This window comes from Populus nigra, chromosome 8, assembly GCF_951802175.1.
Source record: "Populus nigra chromosome 8, ddPopNigr1.1, whole genome shotgun sequence".
Classification (NCBI taxonomy): Eukaryota; Viridiplantae; Streptophyta; class Magnoliopsida; order Malpighiales; family Salicaceae; genus Populus; species Populus nigra.
Window position 1 is genome coordinate 8594039 of NC_084859.1, and position 25688 is coordinate 8619726.

The following is a 25688-nucleotide window of genomic DNA, read 5'->3' on the forward strand; positions in this document are numbered from 1 at the left end:
AATCTATAAAATTAATAAAAATATGTGCAAACTGACTGGATATTCATGTTAATTAAAAAAAATAAACTCAAATTACAAATTAATTAATGCCTTTATTTCTTGGTGTTCGGGCAACCTTTTCCTGGCGCAATCCCTTTTTTTTTTATCCCCAGCAAACAGCTTGTTTTGTTTTGTTCTAAACAGAGGACGTGGGCGGTTTTTAAAGGCAAGGCCACATGGTTTTTCTCTTTTCTTTCTTCATTAGTTAATCTGTGTGTGTGTGTGTACGGGCATGTTTATATATATATATATATATATATATATATATATATATATATATATATATATATATAAAAGAAGGTAGAAAAGCTTCTATATTTTAAATTGAATTCAATCCCATTTACAATGATATTAGATTTCTGTGTATAAATCTTGATAAAGTCATGAAAATTTTAAAATGGATTGATTTTTTACAGTTGTGTCTTAAATTTATGAAGTTACTCAGCCTTATTACTAAGCCACTAAGTTGATGAAATAATTCTCACGGTAATAATTAGATTTAAAACAACTATAAAAGAAATTAGTGCTCTTGTTTTTCAGTAATCTACCCTTTATTTGCCGCTTTAAAGATTTTTTCTCCTTACTATTCTCTTCTCTTTGTTCAAACAATCTAAAATTCAAGCTATCAAAATATATATTGAATAAATCGCCTTTATTTAGTTAGTTTTTGATTTAAGAATTTGAATTAGAATTGACATCTCTTTTATATAATTTATCAATTCATGTATTTTTTTTGTTTTATTAAATATAAATAACATCTTTATATTTATCAATTAAAAGAACCATGATATAATACAACTCATCGATAATTTGACACATGCTTGAGGCGACATTTGCTGGGGTGGCAAAAGTAGTATATATGAATGTCTAAATTTGGAGCAATCCACTTTGTTTGGTTTTCCTCTGAGAAACCAGATGATTCTTTGAAGCCCACCAACATTGAAAAGGGAGAGGAAAAGACAAGATGCTAGCTCGTGGTCTCTCGACCTTATGGGGCAGTATCGTTCTCTGTCTTAAGCTGCCTCCATGTGATTATTCCTGCAACTTTTGGTACATCACTTGCTGCCACTGTCAATTATTAGCTACAAGGTTAGCTTTTGCGATAAGGATTAATATCGGCTCGGCAGTGCCAGAACAGAGTAATTTAAGAATAGTAACTATTATTATTATTTTTAGTTAGAAATATATTGAAATAATATTTTTTAAAATTTATTTGTGATATTAATATCAACACAATGATCTGAAAACATTTAAAATATAATTTGAAATAAAAAAATATAATTTTTTTAAAAAAACACTTTTCAATTATTTATGTATAAAAAGAAGAAGCTAGAAGGTAGGAGTGAGTGAAAAAACCGATTAGACCGAGAAAACTAGGAAAAAATAACTGAAAAAACAAATTAAACTGATCAAAATTTTGAAAAAACCTGCTGGTTGGGTTCAGTTTTGGTTTTATAAGCCGAACCGAACCGAACACAAACCAAAAAAACCAGAAAAAACCGAGCCAAACCGGAAAAACCAAGCTAAACCGAAAAAACCGAGCTAAATCATTTTGAACCGGTTTTATCCTAAAAACCGAATCAAAATCGATCGGTTTGAACTGGTTTCTGTTTTTTAAAAAAAAATTGATTAGTTTTTTAAAAAAAAACCAAAAATGATTATCCATACTAGAAGGCATTAACCGAAAGTTAATATAAGTTCATTTTAAATTAAACAACCGGTACTTACGTGCACATGTCTATTAGGAAAGAGTTCAAAACATAAGTTAATTTCAATTTTTTAAGATGAAACGAGACCAAAGATAATTTTAATATTTTTAACCTCACATAATTAATAATTCTAATTAAACTAGTAATTAAGATTCAAACCATAAGTAATCTTTTCATTAAATAAATAAATAAATTTAGTTAGTTTAAATGTGTAAAAGTTGGTACAAAACACCTCCTACTAACTGACCATAAGTAATCTCTCGATGAAAAATGAAATAAAATAAAATAAACCTAGGGCAACACAACATTTAACGTCGATCAATGCTGCCATCTCTAAGGATCGACTTGGATGGCTATCGAATTCATAATTACAACACAAAGTACGAAGATGGTGTTATTAGCGTAGAGCCCTTGAAAAGGACAATCCTAGCGATTTTGAGTGAAATCAATAGAAGATGAAGCTATGGAAGCAAAGATTCTTAGAGTGTGTTTGACATTGCGGTAGCTATTGTGGTTGTGGTTTAAAAAAAGTTGTTTTATAAAAAGTACTTTTAGTTGAGGTTGGTTTGAAAAAATAGGTGTTTGGTTAAAACTGTGGTTGAAATTGAGGTTGAAGAAAAAGTAGTTTTAATGTGTTTGGTTAAGAATGCTTTTGAAATTAAGGTTATAAAATAATTTTAAAAAATATATATTAATATTGATGATTTTTAATTTAAATATTGTGGATTTAACTATTGCTATTACATCATGAAATAAATCACACTTTATATAAAAAAAATTACTTTAACAAAAAACTATCTACAATTCTATTACGTACAAAATTCATCCGACAAGAACTACAAAATTAGGTAAAATATTATTAAGAATAAAATTAAGATTACAGTACGAGTAAATTTAATTCACCTTAAACTAATTTAAAAAAAAAACAAAAAATAATTATTGTTCACGTTCACGTGAACAATGCAAGTAAAATCAATTAACGTGCTGGTTTTTCAAAAAAGAAAAACAAAAAACTGTTCAGTGAACAGTGGTGTTCTGAATACAACTCGGGCTCCTCCTCTGGCTCTATCGCTGGGTCCACTTCAAGCTCCTCGGTGGTGTCTGGGAGTATCATCAAACATGTCTGGGTGTCGTTCCTTTCTTTCTTACTTGAGTTAAAGGAGCTTGTGCCTTTAGCTTTCTTGTATGCTCCATTCTCTGGCTGGTCCAGATTGAAGTTTCCACTGCTGACATTGCTGGTTTTTTTCTTACCTTGCTCAGTTGAGCTTGGCATGACAAAGGGAAGCTGAGTGGAGAGAGCAGGGGAAGATTGCAGAGAGGAAAATGCAGCAGAAAGGAGATGGTTCTGTGTGAGGTTGAGAGACGGAAGCTGCGTGAAGGAGGACAAATCCATGAGATGAGGGAAGCACAGTGGAGGTCGAAGCTGTGGAGGAGGACAGACGATGGAGCACAGTGGAGCAGGCGAAGCAGTGGAGGAGGACAAACGATGGAAGCCATAGTGGAGGAGGACAGATTTAGCTAATTATTTTTTGGATAATGAACATTAATTGTAAGCAACATTTTCAGAACAGCAGCCACGACGAAAAGCAAGTCAGACTTGCTTTTGCTACACCAGCGTTTCGAACGCATATTTGTGTGGGATCCATGTATAAAAAACTGTGGTCTCTGTTAACCAAACACATTGCAACTTATAGACGCAGCTAAACGTGGACGCAACCACCTAACCAAACAGAGTCTTAAAGAAATGTGTCATCCATGTGTTGTTGTTTAGTTATGGGAGGTGAGCGGTCAACTTTTGTTTCCTTATACAGAGTTGAGGACAATTTAGTGATTGGTCATTTACTCAGTAAGTAAGAGTTTTGTCATAAAGGAGTGATGCCCTCATGTCGCTTCATCACACGTACTAGCTAGACATGGTTGTCCCTTTCATCATGTGATCAATTATTACACATCTTAATTCTTCACCTCTATCAATATATCTATCACTATATATTACCAATAATAACCTTCCTGAGGGTATACCTCAATTAATTATATCTTATTTATTTTTTAAATGTTATCGAGCATAATAAATTTTAAGATCATTAAAAATTTATATGATCATTAATTTTAAGACTTATAAAATTAATCAAGATATACACAAACTAATTCTAACACCTACATTTTTATATATATATATATAAAAGGAGAGAAGGTGTCCCTTTTTATTTTTACTAGTAGCTTTGACTTGATTGCTTTAATTTTTTTTTATAATAGTATTATTATATTAGAAAATAATATAAATTATATCTTTAAATTTTATTTAACAATTTAAATTTTTAGATTAAATTGATTTGTTGATATGATATTAGAGACTTAATGACTAAGCGGTCATGAGTTTGAATTTTCTTATTCCTATTTATTTGAAAAAACTAGATAAAAAATAATGTGAATTTGTGCAAGTTTTAAATTCAAAGAGTTTTTATTTGATTAGTTGAAATACTTGAGTGGCAAACTATAGCTGCTTATGAATGTTGTGTCGTCTTAGATTTGTGTGTAACTTGCATGCTGTTAATTGGAGTTGCGAGAGGGCAAACAAACAGTCATTGCTTAGCTAGCTTTGTGTGTCCGTCGTCTTTGAACACGCACATAAAATGCAAAACAAAGCAGAGCCCGCAGTTTTGTTTTCAACAAAGCTTTGTGTGTGAGAGAGAGATTTTACAAGTTTTGGTAATCAGTCTCGATTCCTCTTCCTTCACACAATCAAAGGACAAAAAAAGAGCAACTTCGATATAGCTTCCAGCCTATTATGTGTCTCGCAAGTCAATGCTTGGGGTATCAAGTTTTTTCCTAGAACAGCTCAATCTTATCCTAATTTTAACAACTTTGTATATATTTTTGCACCTGATATCATCATACCTTTTTTTTCAATGATGAGGACATGATTTTTATCGTATAGGGGGAAAAGGTCATGAACTATTATTTAGGAAGGGTTTGTCATTTAATATTATATAATTACTAAAAAAAAAAACTCTAATTCATCTATAAAATTTTAAGGTAAACAATGGATTATACAAAATAAAAAAAAAATACTATTATACTAAAATATATTATATGAGACAAGCTACATTGATAATCTTATCTTTTATTCCTAATAATTTATAATGCATAATCCATCACTAATCTATCTACATGGGAGATAATGAGTTTTTTTCAATGAATTAAACCTTAATGGATGATTCAAGCCTAAATATTGTTTTAAGGTCTAGGTTTTTTTTTTATCACTTTTAGTTATTATCCTTTGAACACCTAGTGAATGAACAACTCTAAAATTAGTTATTTTTTATCATGATTTGTAACCACTGGTCTATTAAACCATGTCAATGAATAACTAATGGGTTTATATTGAGCTCACTGAATCAAATTCAAATCCTAAAAAGGGTATATAAATAATACTTTGATAAGGTTTATTTATCATATAACACCTAGGTTTCACTCATAAGATATGTCGATGAGGTTGTTATGCCTCTGCTTTTTCAAGAGGATCTAGTAACAATTTCAAAATTCTTTATTGGACTTTAATCTTGGCAATGACCCTTTTTTAGGATTCATTTGCCACTTACGTGAGTTATTTAACATCCATCTTTGATTTAAATCTCTTATTTAGGTTTTCTCTTGTTACAATTAGTGGACCTCTTTATTTCTTTTCTTAACTAAAAATGCATAAGAGTATTGTTTTACAAACCAATACTCCTATTTTGGTGAATATTTAAATTAGATGTTCATTTATTTCTTCGAAAAGAAAAGGAAAAGGAATTACCCCTTTCAGGGTTAAGGCCATGGCTATGTAGAGTTCATGTTTCTTAAACTCTAAAAATGAATAACAAAACCAATTTTATCTTTTAGGGTTTTTCCTTAAAAAAAAACAAAAAAATTAATTAATACTCCTTTTTGATGCCTAAAGCAATGGCCCATATAAAGTCCATTTACTTTAGACACTTAAAGTGAATAACTAAGCCATTTAGTGTATAAAATTTTGAGCAAAACAAAATTAGGCTCATTATTTTTTAAAATATGGAATATCCGTCAAATGAGCCTTTAATATGGGTTAAAACTTAGTGGGCCTTGCAAGCTAGTTCCACAACCCATAATGCATTAGGAGACTGATTTTGAGGCTTTTTATGCTTCATAAACAAAACAACATTGTTTGAACATACTTGAAATAGAAGCATTGTGTTGGAACAACATACAAATGACTAAGAACAAACTAAATGCAAAATAAAAATGTTTATTAGATTTCAGCCAACTAACACTTTGAAAAGAAAGAGAAAACAACTTAAAAACAAAATTTTGAAGTGACTCAACATGGGAATGTATAGATCTTTTAAAAGATCTACCTTGGTTGGATTGTGACTGTACTTAACTCACAGGAAAAATAGTTTAAACTGAAACCAAAAGTACTGGAAATATAAATATAACAATCATAGGACATAAAAATACTAGACAAAAAAGGGACAGTAGCAAGCATTCAGGCAATATAAGAATAGTACCCTAAAATGGAGTATCTATATTTTCTAATGTACTATCAAACTATTTCAAAGGCTTATCCTTAATCAGTATCAGTTTCAGACTTTCATAAATGTGTCACGAAAGGTGAACAGTAGGCTCACAACTTAGTCAAGCTTTGAAACCAAAAGCATGCTTATGAAAAGATAAAGATTATTGTACTATATCAAAATATACTAAAAATATAACTCAAACTAAACCAAAACATAGAATCAAATTCATCCAAGAAAACAACATCAAGGATATTACATAGCAAGCTTAGACATGTTAATCATACATCAAAACTATCTATAAACATATAGAAAGTAACAAGCAACACATTACATATATATTTAAAAGAAAAATATTAAAAAAAACATGAATGATTGTAACAAAGGTATATCTAAAATGAGATAGAGGCGGTTTAAACCGATTGAACAAGCAAAAGGGCTTCTAGATTTTTTCAAACTCAAATCTTATGATCAAATAGTAAACACTTAGAATATCATCCCATAATCCCCAAAACCCAGAAACCTATTTATACTAATTTCTCTCTTTGATATTGCTTTTCTCTTTATTACTATTGTTTCCTCCTCAAACCCTAAACTAAAGTCTCTATATATAGGTATGAAAGGACATACTTAACTCATGAAACCAACTAATTAGGATAACTGGCTGAGAATCTGAACCGACAAATAGCACAACAAACACAAGACACCCTAGCTAGCAGGTTAGTACAAGAGCACAATTGCTCTCTTGTATAGAATAGTGAAATTGTCATTGAAAAAAAATTTACAACCTAGCCTTATCTCTCTACTTAAAACATACAAGCCAACTCAAATGACACCAACAACATGAGGAACCAACACCAAAATTAGCCTAAATGATGCTTAAATAGGCAAACCAATAGAGATTATGTTTGAAGGTGTAGAAGGAAGGAGAAGGCAAATGGTTGGGATTTAAAGATGAAAGTGGCTAGGGTTTCAGGTCTATTTATAAGGGTTAAAGGAGATAAAGAACATGGTATATATACTAACCATGTGAAATGTCAGCGTTTGGCATGGTCAAAGTTTGGTCAGGTCCTCAAATATATGCTTTTTTTAGTTAATACCCTTAAAGTTTTGGTTTCTAAATCATGCCCATAAATTCAACTGAACAATTAAAATTATTCAATTGAGTCCTTGGAAAAATTAAAAATAACCTTTTAATTTCTTTACTTTTCAAAAAGGCCCTTAGATTTTAAAATTCTCATTAATTAAACTTAACATTAGTTATAAAAAAAATTCAATTAAGTCCTTGATTGAATTAATAGAACCTCAAAAGCTATGCCTAGTTGCCAATTTTAGTGTTCTTTAATTTCTATAATTGTAACTCAATTCAATTACATCTTTAAAAATTCATTTTGTTGTATAAAAAATCTTAGAAAGTTTAGTCTAGTCATCCTCAAATATATTTTTGGATTTTTGAATTTTTAATGTTTTTTTAAAGTATTTTTGGATTTAAAAAAAATTGAGAGGTATAAGTTATAACATCTATGATTTACTATTCTGATTTTAACTATAGTTGTTATACTCAGCTCAGGATCTAACCTAATTTGGGGCCTAGATCATTTGGTTGCCTAGTCAATCATTTTGTTTAAAACATCATTTTAGTTTTTTTAATTCATTGAAGTTTACCCATCCATATGTCATCCAGGTTTATCTTGGTTAATTGAATCATTGGTCAACTCATAGGTCACTCAGGTTTAGTCAGGTTAATGTCCAAAATAGTTCAAAGTGAAACCCCATCTAGGTCATCAGGTTATTCAAGGAGGGTCTAAGTTTAATAACTATGATTTTAACCAAATGATTATAGCATATGAAAATAGTTGGGACTAATTAGTTGAACAAAAATATATAAGTTGTACGAGATTTAAGAAAATGAATGTATTGAGGATGGACTTGTGAAACACATAATAAGTTAGAGTGTCAATTAATATCTACCCAAAAAACAAATTAAGGAAAAAAATGAGGTGTTATTTGGTTATCATTCCAATGGAGAAATCAAAATAATAATTGATTTCAATACCATGTTTGGAATAGTTAAAAAGAATTGAAATGTAATTTTTAAATATACCTTTGTTTTTAAGATAAAAATAAATAATAATTAAAATAATTGATTCGTCAATAGTGTGATAGCTAAAATAATATAAGTGATTGTGATGATAAAGATAAAGGTGATAGTAAAGAAGAATTAGAAATAATAGATAGTGGTAGTAATAATATTATAGTAATAACAACAATATTTTTTTTTAAAAAAAAGAAGAAGAGTGGTGGTGGAAAAAGAAAGAAAAATAGTGAAGGTAGTGGAATAATGGTGGTGTAATAATAATAATAATAATAATAATAATAATAATTTATTTTAAAATATCATCATCAGCTACCACTACTATGATAATGCTTAAGGTATTAGTGATGGTGATAAAATTAGTTGAGTAGAATTAATATCTTGTTCTTTAAAAAACAAAATCATTCTCATTCCCTGGTTTTATTCTCAACTCTACATTAGAATTGAAGTTTTGTTTTCATTCCCTAATTCCATTCCTTATTACTAAACAATATCTTAATGGTTTTAAAATACTTTGTTGAAACTCTAACAAAGGTTGGGTGAAATATCCAAGAAGAATAGAAGACTTCTCCTTCCTCAAGCCATTTTAAAGCTCTCATTAAACAAATAAGAAAAATAAAAGAGTTTACAATCTTTTGTTAAGAAAATAATAAAACAATCTATAAGAAATAATATTGTCAAACTAATGAATTTGTAATTTAACAACATGTCCTCCTCACTTAATAGGTTGGTCCAAGCTTTCTTATTGCAACTGGAGGGAAAAAAAACTAATCTTAAGAAGAGTTTTATCCCCACTCCTCTTGTCAATAGTCATAACTTCTTATTTCTCATTAAAATCAGACAGATTTTAAGATAAATTTTGTGTGATAGTGTTTTAGCACAAGAAACATATTATTTTCTTCAATATTAATTTTCTTTTACCTTTTATCAAATACAAATTTATTAGAAGCCTGTAAAAAATTCATCTTAGGTGAGGTAGCTCCATCTTTTGCATTATGATCGTGTTGTTTTGTTTCTATTGGTACAATAAAAAGCAGTTCCCAACCATTTTCATAGCCCAATTTTTACTCTACTTTGACAAAGAAAAAGATTTGAACCAAAACATTTTACATAAAAAAATTGATAAATTGTTGAAAAATGATCAAAATACAAAAAGATTTAGAAAAATCAAAGAAACAAAATAAAATACAATTAGGGATAAAATCAGACAAATAATGAATTTCTAAAACCAATTAAGGTAGATAAGTACAAAATAATCAAGAGTAATTTTGAGGGATAATTAGAGGCTTAATTGAAGAAAAAATTAAAATTAATAGTCAAATTGACTGAAAATAAAAAAAATATTAAATAACCAAGGAACAAAATAGAAAAGTCACTGAAATTTATAGGTCTTATTAATTCATTTGGGGACCTTATTGAAGACAAAACATTATAATTTAGAGTCAATTTGAGCAAAAATAAAAGAATTAAAGGACTGGTGATCAAAATGGGCAAATCATTGAAATTTGGTGGTCGTATTAATTTAATCATAAGTGTAATTGAAGAGAAGAATTGAGATTCAGGGTAAAATTGACTAAAAACACACAAATTAAAAAGCAAATTGAAAAGGTGCCAAAATTGAAAGACCATTTTTAATACAATTAAAGGAGAAACTGTGAAGAAGTTGGGAGAAAAAGGATGAAATTGGTTAAATTTGAAAATTAAAAAGCTAAAAATTGAATGGTAAAAGATGACAATATCAAAAGATTGTTTTAAATGCAATTGGGAGCTAAATTAAAAGAAATCTCGAAATAAAGTCAAAATTGACCAAAAGTATTGAAATTTTAAATTCAAGGACCATACTAGAAAAGCAACATAAAAAAAGGCATCAATAAAACAATGTGTTTCACAAAACAAAATTCTTGAAAAGCTGAAACAACATCGTTTTGGCAAAGCTAAAACAACTCCTTATTCTCCATCATGCATGTATGGCCTTGTAAATTTTTTTTTCTTTTTTATTTTTGCATGTTTTGGTTGCACCTTTGGACAACTCTCTCTCTCTCTTTGTTGCCTCCCATAAATGCTAATAAACACACCCATCACCTCACCTACATATGTATTTCATCATAAACACCAAAACTTGTTACATTATCCCTTTGAAATGGCTCAAAAAGCAGTGCAAAATACCCAACTCGATCATGTGTGTACAAAATGTACACCAAGGGTCAAAATCATCCCATGAAAATCAAGGGACATGATTGTTCCACTTAGAAAGGTTCTAAGACTTTCCTTTTTGTCTTTAAATATAAAAGAATGGTAAGAAAAAAAATCTAATTTAGAGAGAGAATGTCACAATATAAAAAGAGAGAGAGAGAAGGAAGAGAAAGTTTGAGCTGAGGGAAGAAATGAGAAAAGAGAAAGAAAATGAGAAAAAAAAGAAAACTAACCTTAAACCTCATAAAACCTGAAAATGGTAAAAAGGAAAGGTGGTCTTTTGGGTTTGAAACTGGTTCGTTTTGAACCAAAGAGCTTCAGAAGGAAAAGAGGAAGAATAGATGAAGAAAAAAGAAAAGGATAAGATGTTAAAACTGAATAGAAAAAGGTATATAAAGCCAGAGAAAGGAAATTGTCCAAAACACCTCACAACAGCCACACAACCACTGTTATTGCCACTATAAGCCACCGCAGCACCTCCTAACTCATCTAGAATCACCTTTAAGGTAAACCATAACCCCTTTTCTCTCTTTTTCTTTCCCTAGTGTTTTGCTTAAGATAGTTTCTTATATGTGTTTTGGTTTTTCCTTGAAAATAATGCATAAATGGAAACCTATGTTTTTAGGGTTTTGTTGGGTTTAATCTAGATTTTTTATGCTTTTAATTAAAAGAAATATGAAAAATTAGATGTTAAATATGTGTTTTTGATTTTCTTAGAAAATAATACAAAATAAGAATTTTAAATTTATTAGGTTTTTCTTGTGTTAGAATCAAATTTTTGTCTGTTTTTTATAAGATAAATATAACTAGTTATGATTTTTCTTGCTTGCTTAGAAAATGATGCATGAATGAAAAAAAAATTTGAAGATTTTTTAGGATTTTGTTTTCTTTTTATCTAGGATTTGTTGGTTAAGAAAGAATTAGTTTGAATGGAATTTCACATTTTAACTCTCTTTAGGTTAATCTTAGGCTTTATCGAACTTGAATTGATTGTTGTTAATAATAAATCCATGAAATCTTCTCTTTTTCGGGATTCATGTAAAAACTTATCATTAAGAAATAAATAAAAAATAGTGAAATCTTTTATTTTAGGTATTACCATCAAAACTTTTTTTCAAAATAAAAAAATTGATGAAATCTTCTATTTTTAGGGATTCACATCAAATGTTTTGTCCAAAAATCAAAATCGACAAAATCTACTACTTTTTAGGATTAAAGTCTTTTCTTTCAAAATAAAAAATTGATGAAATCTTTTATTTTTACAAATTAGTGTCAAAATTTTCATCGCAATCCAAAAATCGATAAAATCTTCTATTTTTAGGGATTAACATCAAATCTTTCATTAAAAGATTAAAATCGATGAAATCTTTTATTTTTAGGAATTAACATCAAATATTTCATTAAAAGGTGAAAATTGATGAAATCTTTTATTTTCAAGGATTAACTTCAAATGTCTCAACAAGTTTTTGATGTCTTTTTAAAAATAAATGTAAAAAAATGAATCATAAATAGGCTTATAGATAAATTTATGTAATTAATAGCTTGCTAGAGTAAATTTAGAAGGAAACACATAGCAAATGTAACCTTTTGTTTGAAATAATGTGATAGGAGTGACATTAATCTTTCCTTAGGCATAAGTAACTCATTATCTGAATTTTTTAGATCAATTATTATTTTAGAATTCATAGTTTCTTTTAATCACTAGATGGCGACTCTATTATTTTTATTTTCTTTTTAATTTTGAAGAGTTTTGTATTTTTCATGTGTGACAACCTTAAACAATTACAAGTGTGCTTTTACATGTTTTTTAGACTAATTATGTTGATGACAATGTTATGTTGTAAAATTATGTCAAGATTACACAAATATTCTTATAATGTGTATACTAGAAAAATGAGAAATATAGAGATAAAAGAAACATCTAATCTAAGTGATTTGGTTAAAATTACTACATTCATGGACAAAAATGGATTAAAATTCTAGTATATCAAATAGGATGAATACAAAGCACAAAAATATTGAATTCAAGCTGAAAACCCCAAATTTCATACTTGCAAAGATCAATCACATAAAAAGCACTAAGAAAAACATGCAAATCTTGATGGATAATAACTCATACATAAAAGAAATAATTCACAAAAGCTCTTTAATCCCAAAGTTCAAAGATACCTTTGTAAATAAGTTGAGTCAAGTCAAGTATATATCAAGTTTGGGTCATTTATATTGCTTAATGAAATGAAAAACAAGCTAGGTTTAAACTTTGACACATCCATTATAATCTAAACTAATTCGTTTTCATAAAATATATATAAAAAATCAAACATGACAAAATATACAAAAATAAATATAAAACTTTTTTATATCCCAAGGTTATATTTTTCCTAACTTATTATAACTATATTCCAATTAAATAATTTATATATATATATGAAGTTTAGTTAAAAGCCTAATTCAAAAGTCTAATTGAGTTGATTTATAAACTTTAATAAGGCAAACTTAGCTAAGTTCAAGCCCGACTCATTTATATAACAAGCTTTAAAAATAAGCTTACATAAACTCATTATACCTTCACAAATAAGTTTGAATCAAGTTATTAATGAATAAAGTTTCGACCATCTTGACTTTTTTGTAGACCTTGCTCACAAGTCTAATTGAGCTCATTTATAAGATTTAATGAGGCAAACTTAGCTAATTTAAAGCTCAACTCATTTATATAATAAGCTTTAAAAATAAACTTGCTTAAGCTCATTATACATTCACAAATAAGTTTGAACCAAGTTATCAATGAATAGAGTTTCGAGTAACATGGCTCATTTGCATACCTACTTAAAATCTCACATTCTCCTTTGAAGAACTCATGGAAAATGAGATTTAGTTTTCTTTTTTAAAGCTCTTGCAAACAAAAACAAAAAAGAGCTCTTTTAATTTTAATAGTAATAACTTTGCTTTAACGTAGAATGTCTTCATCTCATTTTATTATCCTTGAAATTGATCTAACGTAAAGAGATAGTAACCTTAATCATGTGATCAAATGACTATAGTTGCATGGGAATTGTTAAGGTATGTGTGGGATATATCAAAAGTTCTATAACCTCCTATATAATACAAGTGTCATTATAATATTCTTCATCTTGATTTAAATTGAACCAAGTAAGAAAAATATTTCTTTGTCTTCTTTTTTTTTTCTTAAAAAAATTAAGGGTATTCAACTATTACAACCATTAAACAAGTTCAAAACTATGATAGAATTTGGCATTAAAGAGGGATTTTCTTAATATAACAAGTCAATCATCCAACATCCTATATAGTTTACATAAAATATCAAATTTTACTTATCAAATGCACCAATCATGCATAATTCTATTTCTCTTGAACTTTGATAAATAAAATATCAAATTTATCAAAAACAAAAATGTCTTTTCCATATGCCTTGACCATATATGTCATAACCTATTAATTTTAGGGTTTTTTTAAAGAAGAAGAAGAAGAAACAACCATTGTATCTAAAATAAGATAATCATATAAGACAAAGTTTTTCATCTTGCTTTGCTCATATAGCAACAAAGGGTCTTTAATAACTCTCAAACTCCATCTTTAATAAAGTACTTAAATAAAAGGCTAGGAAAAGTATTTTTTTTTTAATTAGAAATATGTTGAACATTGCACAAACTTTTCACCACATAATATATCATATATTTTGACTCAAATAATTCCTACCTTATTTCATAATTAAATTATTAGGTTTCATAACTTCACCTCCAATGACCTCGTCGTATATGGAGAAACAATCCATGTAGTTGAAACAAGGTTTATGATTAATTTAGGAGGCTTGTGTAATGCAGTAGCCATCTCTTATATTTATATGAGTAGGGCAGAATACAATAGTTATTGTGTAGCGCATTGCGTAGTATAACTCTATACCAGGAAAATACAATCTTTCCTAAACTATAACACATTCCATAATACATCTCATCAAGCTGAAGGTGGTGAGTCCACTTGAAGCTTGGACCGTAAATAGGAAAATGTAGTGTGAGGGAGCGACTTAGTAAGAACATCAACTAATTGGTTTTTAGAGGGTATGAAGTGAATTTGTATCTCCTTTTTAGCAACTCTATCATGAAGAAAGTGATAATCAACCTCAACATGTTTGGTACGTGCATGAAACACTAGATTAGTAAACAAAAAAGTAGCAACCAAATTGTCACACCAAGTGGTTGTAATAGAACTAGCAAAGAAGCATAAATCTGAAAGCAAATAACGGAGTCAAAAAACCTCAGCAATACCATCAACTAAGGCCTTATATTCTACTTCAGTGGAGGAGCGCAACAGTGTATTGCTTACCAGATTCCCTTAGATGAGAGTGGTGCCAAGAAAGATGATGGAGCCACCAGTAGATTTTTTTTATCATAAAAAGGAGCCTCGAGTAAGTGAAGGCCAAAATAGGACATACCTTTCAAGTATCATAAAATACGTTTGACAGCAGCTCAATGGCTCTCGGTAAAATCATGCATAAACTGACAGACTTTATTGATAACATAATAGATGTATGGTCTAGTAAATATGAGATACTGAAGAGCACCTATAATTTACCAATAACTAGTGAGATCTGAGCATAAACCACTAGGCTATAGACTGACCTTTGAAACAAAAGTCGGTGTATCAACAAGTTTGCAGGATGACATACCAGCCCAAATAAGAATATTAAGAGCATATTTGTGTTGACTAAGCATTAGCCCTATGCTGGTAGGAGTGACCTTAATTCCCAAAAAATAATGAGCATGACCCAGATCCCGGAGTTTAAATTCTGAACTCAGCAGACTAATAAGGCGGCGAACTAGAGTATAATTATTACTAGTGAGTAGAATGTCATCTACATAGACAATCAGATATCATGATTCATAGTCAAAATAAATAAAGAGGTATCAACCTTGAAAACGCGAAAGCCAATTGACAGAAGAAAGTCACTTAATCATTTGTTCCAAGCCTGCGAAGCTTGTTTTAAACCATAGAGGGACTTATGAAGCGACAAAAAAAGAGTGGGTAGAGTAGGGTCAACAAAACCTTTGGGTTGTTGCATATAAATAACCTCCTAAATGAAACCATTGAAGAAGGCATTATGTAAATCAAGCTGATGAATTTGTCAATGGTTAGATACAACAATGGCAATGATAAGTTGAATAGTAGTCGATTTAACAATAGGACTGGAGGTTTCAGAGTAGTCGATTCCCTCCTATTGAGTGAAACTACGCGCAACTAAGCGTGGCTTGTAGCGATCATTAGCACCATCGGCCTGATGTTTGATTTTGTAAACCCAATGGCAGCTAACAACGTTCATGAAAAGTTCAAATGGAACCAAGGACCAAGTGTTATTGGCATGTAAGGCTGTAATTTTAGATCTTATAGCAGCTGCCAACATAAAAATCGGTTAGCATCTTTGAAATTTAAAGGTTCGTGATCAGAGGAATATGTTACTCGTGAGTGTGGCTGTAGCAGAGAAATGAAGCTCAGGTTGGCAGACTTGTGCTGTTAGGGACGCAACACCATATGGTGTTAGCAAGAAACCACTAGCACAGTAGACCTAATTGACGTGGGTTGTTATGAGAGGGAGTAGCTGGAGAGATCAACACACAAATCTAAGCTAATGGAGATAAAGCAGGATATTATGCGGAAGATGAGGGCCCAGATAGTGAGCCAAATTGCTCACCAGAAGGCACAACAGAGGGCGCAACAGATTTAATGGTTGTGTTATCCGGAGTTGTAGAACCTAAACCAGTAAAATGATCATTAACATATCGACAACTGGTTGTAAGGGGACCTATTTAGACAAGGTTGATGGTGTTTAGGTTGATAGGAAGTGTGTTAAGACAGGAAGATGAGAGGGAGAGGCGGGTTGTGGATTAAAGTCAGGGATGGAAAAAATATGTGCAGTATCAAGAAAGGGAAAAGATTGTTCATGAAAACGGACATGATAGGAGATGTAGGGACGATTAGAAGATAAGTCGATATAGCGATAACCTAGATGACATGAGCTATGCCTTAGAAACACACATGGAGTAGAACGAAAATCTAACTTATAAACATTATATGGGTGAAGAAAAGGAAAGCAAAGACATCTAAAAGTGCACAAGAAACTATAATCAGGTGTTTGATGAAATAGATATTCAAACGGAGATTTGTTTCATAAGACCGGTGTTGACATATGATTAATAAGATAAACCAAGGTTTCAAACGTATAATTCCAGAATTTAAGAGGTGTTTTACAGTGCCCAAGTAATGTAAGACCAATTTCAACGATATGACGGTGACAAAGCTAAACAATACCAGTCTGTTCATGCATATGTGGACATATTATGCGATGATGAATACCAACAGTTTTGAAGAAGGAATTTAATTTATGATATTCACCATCCCAGTCAGTTTGAATTGATTTTATTTTGCAAGAGAATTGTTGTTGCACCAAGACTTGAAATTGGTGAAACATATTAAAGACATCAGATTTTGCACCAAGAGGATAAAACCAAATAAATTTTGTGTGCTCATCCTCAAAGATCACAAAATATCAGAAACTATCAGAAGATAAAATAAAGGTAGAGCCCTAAACATCACAAAAAATTAGTTTAAGTGGAGCAGATGTTTTATGACCCGTAAGTCCTAATGACAGATTCGATGATTTTCCTAGTAGACATACTGGACACTAAAAATTTACAGAATGGGAGGTACAAGTGACCTTTTTATTTGACACTAAGAGACTCAGAATCTAGGAGCTAGGGTGACCAAGTCGACGATGTCAAACATCAACAGAAGTGGATAAGCTAGCAGATAAAAAAGCTTTAGGCAGAAACATGGTAGAAGACTCTAAAAGGGCATAGAGACCATCTTTACTCTGATCGGAAAGCAGAACTGCTTTGGTTATGAGATCCTTAACATAGAAAGTAGAAGAGTGAAATTCAAAAAAGATAGTTTTTACGATAGAATTGTTGAACAAATAAGAGTCATTTCTTAATTTGCGGCACATGCAATATATTAGACAAAGTAAAGACTCGTTTAGGGGTAGTAAGATATTATGGGTTGTTTAGATATGACAAATCCCTTACCATCACCAACATGTAATTGATCATTACCAAGATAGGGTTCTGCATGTGTCATACCGGCAATATATGGAGTAACATGTTGATTTGTGCCGGTGTTAGGAAACTAAGTGACATAATTTGCTGCTACTGAAGCATCACTGAAAGAGAGATTAGCTGATGCTTGATTCCTATGGTGCACAAACTGTGAGCACTGCTGTGTGGAATACCTAAACATGTTGTAGAGCTGACACCTTAGCTGGAGCCTTACTATCCAGCATTGGATCTGTTTTGCTGCCAGTCTAGATGGTGTTGCTGCTAGTTATGACCATTGTTTCCTCCTCTAAAATTGTTGCCACTGTATTAGGAAGAGGAGGGGCGCATGTTACGCCAACCTTTACGTCTTCCTCTGCTCCGCTGGGAGGAAGAACTAGTGCCATTAAATCCTGAAAATATCCGCTGGGCAGCAAAGGCAGAAGGGGGTTGTGTAGGCATTGGTTGCAGCGGAGCAGCCATGGGACTAAATTAAAAAGAGCTCTGATGTAAAAACTCATGAGTGGATAGATGGCTATGGAGTACAGAATACAACAGAGGGTTAGTTTTTGTCGACAAACTTATAACAAGATCATGAAAGTCACTATGAAGACCTTGAAAACATATAAATTAAAGTCCGTGAGAGAGATGGGGCGACCTGCAGTAACGAGTTCATCAACGAACCCCTTAGTTTTTTGCAAATAGGTGGTGATAGAATCATCAACTTGGCGAAGATCTTGAAAACAACCATGTAATTGCATGATTCAAGAGTTTGACAGAGATACAAGAGCATGTTCTAGCGTGCTCCATACACTTGTAGATGTTGGGCAATCTACCACAAGATGGAGCACAACTATGGACAAAGAGGAGATGAGGGCCTTGAGGATGAGTTGATCTTGTTGTTTCCATGCCAAAAAGGTTTGGGAAAGACCAGAACCGTTGGCTGTTTTAGTGGCAGAAACATAATTGTGCAAAGAAAGACATATTACCTGCTATGTGTTAGAAAGTTGGATGATAACTGTTTTTGTGGCAGAAACTATTGCAACAGTTCTGGTAGCATTGTTTGCAAAGACAAGTGCATTTAAGGAAGAAGTAAGAGAGGAAGAGTTGTCACTGTTCATGGCTGTGGTAGCAGCAGAAGGATCTATAATCAGCAAATTGTTGTTAGATAAATAACTAGCAGTAGAGCCTGCTGAGTGTAGTAAACTGGAATACTACAACGAAGGAGAATATCACGAGGAAGAAGAGACTGTTGAGGATGCAACAATGTAGTGGCAAAATTTGCACCAAAAAACCTACAGTAGCAAAGGTCGGTTAAGAGAGAAAATACAGGGAAGAATCTATTTTGCATGGGAAGTAGCCTTGAATCTGTTCTGCAGAGGAGAAAGAAGCCTTAAATCTGTTCTAGATGTTTCAAGGCTTTGATATCAAGTTGAAACAAAGTTTATGATTAATTTAGGAGGCTTGCGTAATGCAATAGCCATCTCTTATGCACTGCATAGTATAACTCTATACAAGGAAAATAGAATTTTTTTTAAACTACATCACATTCCATAATACATATTAAAAAAGAAAAAACAATAGGAACAAGAAGAATTCATAATCGAATCATCTTGTAGTTTTGCATGATCATTTATAACAATCATACACTTAAACCTATTGTGAGTAATCACCAAAATATTAGCCTCCCAAGATTTTTCAAACCATTTTCCTCTATTCATTGTCCAATTTTCTTTCAACCTTGAACATTTTTTCTAAATACATGTTCTATTTTGTTACAATAATTAAAAGTTATATTTTTAATATCCGAGTCTTATTATACTTGTAATATTATCAAAGTCTCTTTTTGAAAACCTACCTCTACAAACCAAAGCTTAATGGAAGTATCATTAACATACATATCAATTTTTCTTTGCATGGTAAGGTCATTTTGACCTCATTAACAAAAATGGTGATTTTGTAAAATAAAAAGATCTCTCAAAAGTGTTTATATGAGAGGATAAGGAAGATAAAAACATAAAATTTCATTTTTCTTTTTAATCAAAGCATTAATAGACAGCAAATTCATAACAATAGAAAAAAAATTATGAAGATAAGTCGTTTATGCATCTTCTATCATCCATAAAATATACAAAAAATTCTTCAAATATAACATATTTATAAAGAAATTTCACATTATCTATAAAGGCTTTAACCTATAAGTTTTTTTTCGGTAACCTCATCAAATAGACAAGAGCATTAAGTTACTAAATTCTTTTCATCTAAATCTTTTTTTTTATTGTCTATTACCTATAAGCTATCACCTATATAAACATTTTCAACTTAGCCAACATATCTTTTATAATCGTTACTCTATCATAATGGCACATAACTCCACTTGCTATAAACTAAAACTATAGGTATTGTGCTGCTCAATCAGCATATGAGTCTTTTGAACTGAAAAAAAAATGAATTTACCATTTAATATTAAAGGATTAAGAAATCCAAAAATGCGTTGGTGTTTTTCAGAAAAAATGGATAATGATTTGGGAATTATACCTGAAGAAAGATTGCAACCATCCAAGTACTTGTTTTTCAATTTGAAAGTTTCAATTATGCATAGCATTATTTACCCAATTATTTTCTAATTTTATATTAGGGTTATTTTTAGACCAAACATAATGTCTATCTAAGATTTGATTTTTGAGATAAATATAGAATGAACTCTCATCTTTACTTTAGGTCATTGGAACCCAAATTGAGCAAGGTATAGAAAATCTTAAGCTTAGAAGTGTGTTTCGAATTTTAAAGATCAAGTTCATTTATTAGGTGCTTTAGGGTTTTAAGCGCTACTTAGCTTTATAGGCTTTTTTTTATTGGTTTTCACCATATTAGCAATCACTTGAACTCCTAAGAAAGTATAAAATTTATAAAAATCTTGTGATGCTACAACTTTATAGGATTTGCAAATACATAAATTAAAAATATAAATTTGATAAAAATTATAATGGAATCTTATCTAGTTTATGTTGAATCCTAAAATTAAAAATTATATCAACTCAGAATCCGATTCATTCACAATTTCTCATATGAGCACATATGTGGAAAATATGGCAAAACATATGCAAAAATTCACAAAGATGCAAACCATGGCAAGCAAGATTACCATAACAAGAAAATATGTAATTTTATATAGTGTGCTATTTTATACAAGATTTATTGTGGAATCTCGTAAAAAAGAAATTCTTGTTCACTTAATATTGAATCCAGTTTCCACTCCTAATATGAATAACGAGCGTGGAAAATCATGATGAGCAAAAATGGGACAAGAAATTTAAATTCACTCTCAAACACACTATAATTCAAGTCAATCAAGCAGGGAAACTAAAAGTTCAATTAATTCAAGTAAAATAATGTAACGTACATACAAGGTTAATTAATTCGACTTGTTGGAATAAATAGAAAATGAGTTTCTCAAGCTGATATGGCATGTGATCCTATAAGTTTAATAGGGTGACTCAGTAGCATTATTAATTTAAAAATATTTAGAATGTATGGCTTGGTGTGTTATTAAGTTTTGATCCTACAATCATCCAGAGGCACCCTCTCGAGTTCACCTCATTATTAATCTCCGAGTAAAATTATAAAAGACATGGTAAAAACAATTGTTGGTACTTATTGCTTCCAATAAGTTGAATTAATAAAGTCTCACAACTTTACTAAACACTCGATCGTCGTACATTTTTCTTGTAATGAAAACTAGTCACCAATAACAACAAATCACGTAAGACATACACAAACACACACATTTTAGAAAACAATTGAGGCTATGGGCTATTTAATTAGCTACAACCATTTAAGAATGAAAAAAAAATAAAAGAAAACAACTAGAGAGAAATAGTAACTAGATGATCTGTGATACGTCATGAGTTGGGTCAAATTTTTTCTAATATAAAAAATAATGTCAAGGTGATGATAATTTAAATCAATTCGGGTTAACTTTACTAACACACAACTTGATTTATGAGATCGATGTCGCACCTGACATCGCGGCGGCCCACAAATAATTCTAGATTATGAAAAAAAACAAATTTCTGACATCTTGTTCTTTTAAGGGAAAGGGTCTTATTTAAGGAGTCGCCACCTAGTATTATGGTCACTAGGAACCGTAACTGGTCAACAGAGATTCTATGGTACAGGATTGGTTACGTAAAAGGGAAGATATTATCACCCCTTAAACGTTCTGCCTGAGGCAGGCTGCATTGCTAGTTTTGTCTTAAATTGCTAAATATTTATTCTCTTATGCTATGATGATTTGTTTATAATATTCCTGACTCTAGCACCAGTGAATATTCGACTACGGATACTTCCAACTCTGGCGTTGGTAAGTATTACGTAACCCAAAATAAAAATGAATAATGTTGCCAATAAAAATAAATTTAAATATATTCATGCAATTTTTTATTTTTTAATTTTCTATTTTCTATTTTTTTATTTTTTTGTTTTTGGGCTGGGTCCAGCTCAGCCCACATGGGCAGGGCTGGATCCAGCCAGCCCGGCCCGGCCCGGTCACTGGCCCAAGCCAGCGACCCGGCTGGGCAAGATGCACACAGTGTGAAGGTAATTAAATTACCTCCACACTGTGTTCAATGTTTTATTGAACACGAAGAATAAAAAGTGGGATGGGCGTACCTGCTTCTAGAGACGACGAAGAAGGTTGCAGCGCGGTGGTTCCTCCCGTTTGCGTCTGATCTTGCCTTCTGCTTTCCTTTGCTGCCGTTCCTACCGCCTTTTCTACTTTTTCTTTGTGTTCCTCTGTTTTCTCAGTTCTTGGGATGGAGGAATTAAGAAGATGACGATGCTGGTTCTCTTGGGTGGTTCTTCTTTCTTTGTTTTCTTGCTCTGTTTTATTCTGTGTTATGCTTGAATCTGGAACTAAACCAAAGCTGGGTTTAGTCCTCTATTTTCTTCCTTTGGTGTTCGTTTTCTCCCCCCTGTGTCTGCTTCGTTTCCTCTCTGTTTTTGCTCGTCTGGTGGTGTTCCCAGTGTTACTTCCTCTACTCCGGTTTGTTCCCTTTTCTAGTTCTCTGTCCGATCTTCTCTGTCTAAGACGGAGACAATGGTGGTAAAAGCACGAGGTGCTGCTGGTTGATGGACCAAAATTTTCCCTGGTTCGGTTTCTCTCCGTCTCACTCCCCGGTTCTGTCTTTTTCTTCCTCCCCTTATGACCTTTCGTTTTCTGGCTTTTATAGTCAGAGAACAATCCGTTTCTTCCAACCATTGATTGCAGGTGTAATGGCAGCGATGGCAGCGGCGGGCGTCCGTTGTAGAAGATGAACAACGTATCCACAGACGGCGCTGTTTTGAAGTTTAACGATTATTTGCGTTTTGGCCCTTGAAGCTTTAAACGTTTTGTAATTAAACCCCTACTTCAAACTGTAATTGGCCCCCTGCATTTGCGCGCCATTTTCAATGTGATCCTTGGATTTTAATTTTGTAATTTTGACCCTAAACTTTAATATTTCTTCAATTAAGTCCCTGATTTAATTAATTTAATTAAATCCAAAGTCTAATTAAGTCTAAAACTTATCAATTCTCCAATTAAGCCTCTGATAATTAATTCCAAGCTTAATTAAGTCTCAAAACTTATCAATTCTCCAATTAAACCCTTGATTGGATGAATTAAATTAATTTCAAGCTTAATTAAGTCTAAAAATTTATCAATTCTCCAATTAAACCCTTAATTGGATTAATTAAATTAATTTCAAGCTTAATTAGATTAATTTCAAAGTTTAATTAAATCCCAAAACTTTCAATCATTTTGCCCTTAACCCAAATTTTAATTCATTCTTCATTTATTTCATTTTACTTGTTTTTCCATCATTATTATTATTATTTTTCCATCATCAAATTTTTTATTTTTTTTCAGTAAATAAAATAATAATTAAAATAATTAAAATAGGTCAAAAATTGGGTTATGACAATCGATATAACAAGTAGAAAGGAAAGAGAAAAAAATATTGCAAAACTCAAGACCCAATAATCTAATGCTAAATGATGAAACAAAAAAAATTAAAAAAAAATAGTATCGAAGAAAAACCTTGATTCAACCGGGGTTAACTTGACTACCAACCTAGTACTAAAGAATATGATTAGATTTAATATTCATTAAATAAATTCTAAGAAGAAAAGGCCAATAATAAGAGAGTTAATGGGTTTGAAAAAGCGAAGAATGACCAAGAGGATGAGAAAGTAAATAGACTCGTAAATGCTTAGAAATTTTGTTAGCAAATATATGATCATTTAGAAATTTGAAAATAAGTTCAATTAAAAAGACAAAGTGATAATAAAGGGAATGGCTAAGCTAAAATACATTAAATGGGACTTAAGAGAACAAGGAGTGATACATAAAGGTATGACAAAAAGAGGTACAAGGATAAAGATCACACAAGAGGAGGGATCAAAGTGGCAAATAATATACAAATAAAACAAGTCAGCCTCCTTATTTTTCAAAGGAAGGCTGATGGTTAGGAAGGAGGAAAACACCTTTTCCTTCATCTTCGCTTTGAAACCCTCCTTACCAAAACCTTGCTTGCACCTTTTGTACTTAAAAAAATAGAGAGAGAGAGAGGGGGAGGGAGGGAGGGAGGGAAAGATAAACAAGAGAGTTAGACTTGTAGGCCTAAAATAGGAGAAGAAAAAAACACCTTAGAAAGGAAGAAAGAAGAAAAAACCATGAGAGAGGAAGAAGTTTGGAGTTGGAAAATCAAAGAGGAAAAGAGTCTTGAACATAAACAAGAGATTTAAAGACATTCTTAGTAAGTATTCGAGTAAAGCCCCAAATTCTCAAGTAGGGGTACTTGAACAACCTTGAAGAGATTGAGAAATTAAGACCAAATAAGTAGAGTAGAGATGAAATATATAAGAAATGTGAAACAAGTGCTGAAAATGATGAATAAAAATGGACATTTTGGAAGCCTTAGGGTTCGACCAAAAAAGGAAAATTAGGGGAAAGTTTTTTTCAAATGAATTATGTACTTATATGGTTATGTGTTATTATACAAAAGTCTAATGATTTCTTTAATTTGTTAAAATGAATATTTAAAGATTTCCTTAAATTTAATTTTTGATATGGACATGCTTGAAAGGATGAGTAGAATTACATAGAACAAACTATATCATGTTATGTGAGCTTGCTTATATGTAAGCAGAGAAGGAATTTTATGAAGAAAAAAAATGAAGTTTAAAGACTATAACGTTTTGACCAAGTAAGCAAGTCCTAAGGGAAAATCTTCAAAATTCAATTTTTTTTTCATGTATGTTGAGGAGTTAGACCTTTTAACATAGTTGTGGTAATTCCTTGATGAAATGGGCAATTTAGAGACATGATAGGTTTGAATTTTTGGATTGATCACTACCAGAAAAATATCAAATACAAACAGAAACACTGACAAAAAATTCCATTGGTATATTGCGATAACCTTTACCGACATAATTTTTCATCCATGTATCCATTGGTAAATACTGATAGAAAAATTCCCTCGGTATATACCGAGGGAATGACAACGGAATTATAATGGGATTCAAAAAGGCAAATCGTTTGGTGACGTGATATTTTTACCAATATAATGATTGATGGATTTACTAACAGTATAATTTTGTCTGTAATGTCGTCAGTAATATTTAATTTATGACTTGGTGATCGACCCTCCTCTCCCCATCTCCCCCTCCACCATTTCTCTTTCTTCCTTATGCATTTTTTCTGCAACAAACAATCACCCCTTGCCCATTCTCAACACAATTCAACCTCCCACAACAAATCCAACCACCAGAACACTCAATTTATCAGCATCTGTATTCTAATTCAAATTTTATTGAGCATTCTCCACTTTAAGTACGCAAATCTACCCTTTTCTTAACTCAATTTTAAAATGTTGATTTTTTTTCATATATTTTTAGTATATATATTTTATTTGGGTGTTTACTTGTTTTATAGTATTTTCTCATATAAGTTTGTTGTATGGATTTGCGATTTATA